The following is a 6,000-nucleotide window of genomic DNA, read 5'->3' as shown; positions in this document are numbered from 1 at the left end:
GAAAGTTACTCTTGCTGAAACACAGAGGATGCTCTGTTGGCAGCCTTGGAAATGTCCTTCGGATCTCAGGCCGGGGGGCATCTCTTGCTCCTATTTAGTTACTCTCTGGGGATGGCCATGCATATTGAATGTTGGCAGGGAAGAGTTAGCCCGGCTCAATAAGAAATGTTGCAGAGTAGCTGATGGGACATCCCGAAAGCAACTATCACTGGGACCAAGAGACTTTATGTTGCTTTCTAAATTTTCTTGCTTTTCATAATGACAAGCATGAAGGATGTTTGTTGATTTGGGAGAATCCTGCATCTATTGCCTTCTCTTCTGAGTGGAGTATCCCAGCATTTTCTTTGGGAACCACTCCTTCCTTACTCTCTGTCCCGGAGGTTACCGTGGACTCCACCCCCAAAGAGCATATGACCTAGTGCCAGTCAATCAGAGCAGCCGAGGTATAGTAGCCACAATGATTGGTTCCGGGGTGGGGGACATGTACAAACTGGTCCAATCAGAGTTCATTTCAGGATTTGTTTGGTAGCTCTTGGGAAAACACAGGCTCTCTCCTGAGTTTAGGGTGAGTGGGGCAGCTGACAAATGGTTGTGGTTTACTGAACATCTCAATTCCAGAGAAGTTATAAATGGTAAGTTATGGGGTCTTTTGCACATCAAACATTTCTCCCTACTGTAGTATGTTGAATCTCTGTAGGTAGCAGAATCCTTCTGGTCACTTTTGCTTGTTTAAAAAAAATCTCAGCCTAAAATAATTTTAAAATCTGAGTAAATACCTTATTTGAACTTGTGTGGGTCAAGATACTGGTTCCGTTGCTATCATGAAAGTTAAAATAACTGGCCTGGGTAAAATGAAAGTTTAGTTCTCTCTCATGGAATAGCCTCAAGAAAAATGTTAGAGTCAGCAGTGGAAACTCACAAGGTCTGGAGTTCAGACTCTTGCTCTCTTGTGGCTCTGCATCCTCAACACATGGCTTCCATCTTGTGGTGTGAAGTGGCTGCTCCAGTTCCTGCCATCACATCCATATCCCTGCCAGTGGGAAGGGGAGAAGGAGAGGGCACCTCTGTTCCTCTGTTCCTGCTAATGGCACAGCCTAGAAGCTCATGGTCATAGAGTTGGATGGTCATCCTGGTCTCCACCACCTCCTCCACCCTTCTCAGCTCTGCGCCTGGGGAGGGAATGGAGGGCCGTGTCTGACCTGTGTGGATAGCATCAAAGGGTTCCTTTGCCCTCTGGCTTTTGACTGAGTTTAACTAATGAGACACATTGGCAGGAGATGGGAAGAAGGGAGCAGAGTAAAATTTCAGTATTTATTCCCCAGCTCTCTCTTGTTGGGTCACCCTTGACCAAAGGTCACAGCTTTTGCCAAACTAGCCTCTCCATAGGGCTTGCTCTTTCTGGACCTGGCAACCACCCCCTTCTTTGCCCCCTCAGGCCTTGGGGTGGTAATGCCCCATGGTTACTGTCTACCAGTGGTAAGTTCCCACAGTTACTATCTGGGGTTTGTAGTGTCCCCTCTGTTACTATCTAGCAGTGGTAATTGCCCCCACTGTTACTAGCATGGGGCTGTTGCAGCATCCCCCCTAGGTTCCCGGCACCTGGCCCACACTCTTATAAAAAGTCCATTCATAAAACTCGCCTTTGTTCAGCATGAGCACCTGACCTGCTTACTGCCAGGACCCTGACTGATGTGAATTTTTAAAACCCTTGGTGGTAGATGCCTTTGTTATCATCCCTGTTTTACAGAAGAGGAAACCAAGGGACAGCATGGTTAACTGAGTTGCCTCAAATCACAGAGCTAGTTAACGGTGGCCCCGGTGATTGAAACGAGGCAACCTGGCTTCAGTAACTACATTCTTTACCGCCATGTGGGCCTCAGCATCTTGGAAATGTGGGGAGAAAAGAACTAGGTTGTGGATCAGTCTCCAGTTCATTAACTTGCCGAGAGCCCCAGTTCCCTGTCTTTTCATGAAGGGGATCAGTCCAGGAGTTGCAAACTCAAATGCCTATAGGGACTGCTCCGGTTTGCTAAAGCTGCTGTTATGCAAAATACCGGAAATGGATTGGCTTTCATAAAGGAGATTTACTAGGTTACAAATTTAAAGTTCAAAAGCCATAAAAGTGTCCAAATTTAAGGCATCAACAAACGAATAACGTCACCGAAGAAAGACTGATGACGTCTGGAACACCTCTGTCAGCTGGGAAGGCACGTGGCTAGCATCTGCTTGTCCTTTGCTCCCAGGTTCTAGTTTCAGAATGGCTTTCTCTAAAATGTCTCTGGGCTTCTGTCTCTCTTAGCTTCTCTCGCTCAGCTCCTGTGCAACCTTGCTCGTTCTCCCAGGGCATTTCTCTCTAAACGTCTGGGGGGGGGGTGGTTCTCTCTTAGCTCCTCTGGGGCAAATTCTGGGCTTCATCCCTTAGCTCAGCATCTCCAGACATCTTTCTGTCTGCATCTCTAAGCATCTGGGTCTGTGTTGGCCCCTGAGCTCTTGAGGACTCTAGTAAACTAATCAAAACCCACCTTGAATGGGCAGGGTCACACCTCCATGGAGATAATCTAATCAAAAGATCTCACCCACAGTTGGGTGTGTTACATCTCCATGGAAACAACCTAATCAAAAGATCTCACCCATAATAAGTCTGCACCCACAAGACTGGATTAAAATATGGCTTTTGTGGGGGACTTAACAGATTCAAACCAGCACAGGGACCAGGAAATGACATAAATGAGGTAAGTGGCCTGAGTCATTGCCACAAAGAAATATGCTTTCTCTTTTTTATCTTTAAACACATGTCCCTCTGGGTCTATCTTTCCTTTTCTTTAAACACATGTCCTCTAGGTCTGGCATAGAAAACTGGGCACAGAAATAAGTCATTTAAGAATTACACTTAGATGCCTATAACAGACTTGACTACAGTAATTTAAACAGAGTAGAGATTTATTTATTTCACATAAGACCAGTCTGGGGTAGGTATGGCATGTCCACAGTGTTGTCAGGAGCCCCATTTCCTTCCATTTTAAACTCAGAGCTTCCCTTCTCAATGTTACAAAATGGCTGCTGGAGCTCCAGTTATCATGTTTGCATTCCAGGGAGCATGAAGCACCAAAGGACCCTCCTGGAAACCCCACCATTAACTTCCACTTTCAACGAGTACATTGACAGTGTGTATTTTCTCATTCTCAGCACTATTGACATTTTGGACTGGATAATTCTTTGTTGGGATAGGAGGGAGCTGTCCTGTGCCATGTAGGATGTTTAGCAGCATCCCTGACCTCTACCCACTAGATGCCACCCCAACTCCAAGTTGTGACAACCAAAAATGTCTCCAGAGTTTGCCAAATGCCTCGTGTGTGGGGGGGGGGGGGGGAAGTGGGCACAAAATTACCCCTAATTGAGAACCACTGGATCACTGTTACCTTCTAGAGAAGCTGGGAAATGTGATTTTTAAATACCTTACCATCCCCAATAGTGTAGGAATTTCTCTTGGTAAGAAAGAAGTGGAGATTGCTATTTGGATAGCAAATAACAGTCTTTTCTCCAAGAGAAAGGCTTCCCCTTTAATTCTGCTGGAAGAGAAGCAAGTGCCCCAGGAGTGATGATAAATAGTCTTAGTGTCAGAAGATACAAAAGGGAGTGCTGGAGACTATGAGAAACTGAGGATAAAGGCCCCATCTAAGGGGAGCAGCTGGTTCCCAGTTCCAATTGTCAACAATAGGGAGTGTGAGACCAGAGTTACTAGAGCTTCTGATGTTTCAAGAAAAGCTGGAAATCATATTTTTATATGAAACCTCCACATTTAAAAATATTGGGAACCAGTTCAATTTTTAACAAGAATTTTATGAGCTATATTTGACCCACAGGCTGCTAATTTGCAGCTTTTGGACTAGATGATTTTTTAAAAGTTTTTATTATGGAAAAATTCAAACACACACAAAAATTGAAATAGTGTAATTAACCCCCAGATACCCATCTTCAACAATCATCAAATTTTTTCCAATATCATTTTTGTTTATTCTCTCCCCCAAATTTGCTCTTTCTTGGCCAGAGTATTTTAAAGTGAATCACAGACATCTCATTTTACCAGTATATAGTTGTATGCACCTTTACCTTTTTTTTTTTTTTTAAATGAAAGCACCATGCTATTATCACACCTCTCAAAATTAACAATAAGACTCAGTAGGGACTGACTGAGGTGAAATTCACATCACATAAAATTAAACATTTTAAAGTGAACAACTCAGTGACATTTAGTATGTCCACAACAGTGTGCAACTACCACCTCTACTAGTTCCAAAACATTTTCATCACCCAATAGAAAACCCCATATCCACTAAGCCGTTAATCCCCATTTCCTCCCTCCCCACCACATCCCTTGCAGCCATCAGTCTGCTTTCTGTCTCTGGACTTACCTATTTGGGATATTTCATACAAATGTAATGATAAAATATGTGACTTTTTGTTCCTGGCTTCTTGCCCTTAACATCATGCTTGCAAAGTTCAGCCATGTTGTAGTTGCATCAACACTTCCTTTTTAGGGATGAATAATATTCCATTATATGAATGTACCACGATTTATTTATCCATCTATTGGGTGTGGACATTTGGGTTGTTTCCACCTTTTGGCTCTTGCAAGTAGTTCTGCTATAAGCATTCACGGACAAGTATCTGTCTGAATACCTATTTTCAGTTCTATTGATTATATACCTAGGAGTGGAATTATTGGGTCATTTAGTAATTCTGTTTAAATTTTTGAGGAAATGGCTGGGTGACTTTTAAGAGGCCTTCCAGCTTTGCCATTCTAAACCCTTTTGATTGGATCCCCCCTCCCCCTCCCACCTCTCCTTCTACACATGCATACAGGCACGTAGAAACAGGGAGGCAAACACACAAACACAGACATACACACAAACACACAGACATACACACACTCACAAAACATCACACATAGGCATTCTACCACACGGAGACACAACATACAGACCCACAAGGGCATACCCCGAAACAGACATCACAAACACACACACAGACACACGTGCCCTCCTTGACCACCTCTTCAAGACAACACACACAAACCTTGAATTTCAGCCTGTAAGCACTTTAGAATGGTCTGGAACTGGTGCCCGCCTGATTTCCACCCACTTCCCATCATCTTCACGCTGACTAATTTTTGACCCTGAACTTGTTCATCACTCACCCAGGCCTTCATTTTCTTTTATGCAAAACAGGGAGAACAATTCCAACTGCCTCCCGACAATGATGCAGGGAACAGTGTAATTAAAGGATTGCACACTCCTTGGGCGAGTATTAAAGTGCTTAATAATTACCAAACCAATAGCAGAGATGATGAGGCGAGTATAAGCTCCAGCAGAAGCCCAGAGTAAACAGAGAGGCCGGGAAAGGGCCCTGATGTCTCACCCTTCTGATTCTCGACAGTTTGGGACCAAACAGCCCTCCTGTCCCTTAAGCTCTTCCACTTGTGTTCTGTTAACACACGAAGACTTTTTTTGGTGGCCTGGCAAGAGGATGACAATCCAAATTCCCAACTCAAGCCTTTAAGAGAGAAAGGCATTTTGCAGCCCGGATCCTAAATTAGAAGATGATTTCTGGGTGTTTAAGTATCTCCCTTTATCTGTGGACCATTTTCACTGCTGCTGACACAGCTCTGCGGCCGGGTGGGGCCAGGGTCAAGGGGAGGCCGGGCAATAGATTCTTTAGGTGCGCCCTTGGAGGAGATGCCCAAACAGGCCCCTGGCTCCTCCATGGTCAGCCGAGGACACTCCCAAAATATCCAGGGAACAGATGCTATTTTGGAGGTTCAGCCGAAAGGCCTCTTGTGGTCCCCACATAATCTGGTTTCACTCTGAGCTTGTTTCTAAAGAGATCCTGCCTGGTCTTTTGTGCTTCTAGGAACCAGGTTTTCTCCTGGGGTCACTGAGTAAAAAAGTGAATTAGCCTTATTTCTCCTGGCCTTTCCGAGAGAACCAAACTATCTTGATT

General features: G+C 44.4%; 1 long non-coding RNA gene across 1 annotated transcript in view; it reads left to right on the top strand.

Moving 5' to 3' along the window:
• Positions 1 to 535: 535 nt before the first annotated feature.
• The window catches only part of LOC119516165, a 54,699-nt gene continuing 49,234 nt past the window's right edge, over positions 536 to 6,000 (top strand). The window contains exon 1 of the long non-coding RNA XR_005213214.1: positions 536 to 632. This is a non-coding gene — a long non-coding RNA (uncharacterized LOC119516165). The remainder of the gene's footprint in view (positions 633 to 6,000) is intronic.

This window comes from Choloepus didactylus, chromosome 19 (assembly GCF_015220235.1).
Source record: "Choloepus didactylus isolate mChoDid1 chromosome 19, mChoDid1.pri, whole genome shotgun sequence".
Classification (NCBI taxonomy): domain Eukaryota; kingdom Metazoa; phylum Chordata; class Mammalia; order Pilosa; family Megalonychidae; genus Choloepus; species Choloepus didactylus.
Note: the sequence above shows the minus strand (reverse complement) of the source record. Positions and strands in the feature narration are given on the sequence as shown.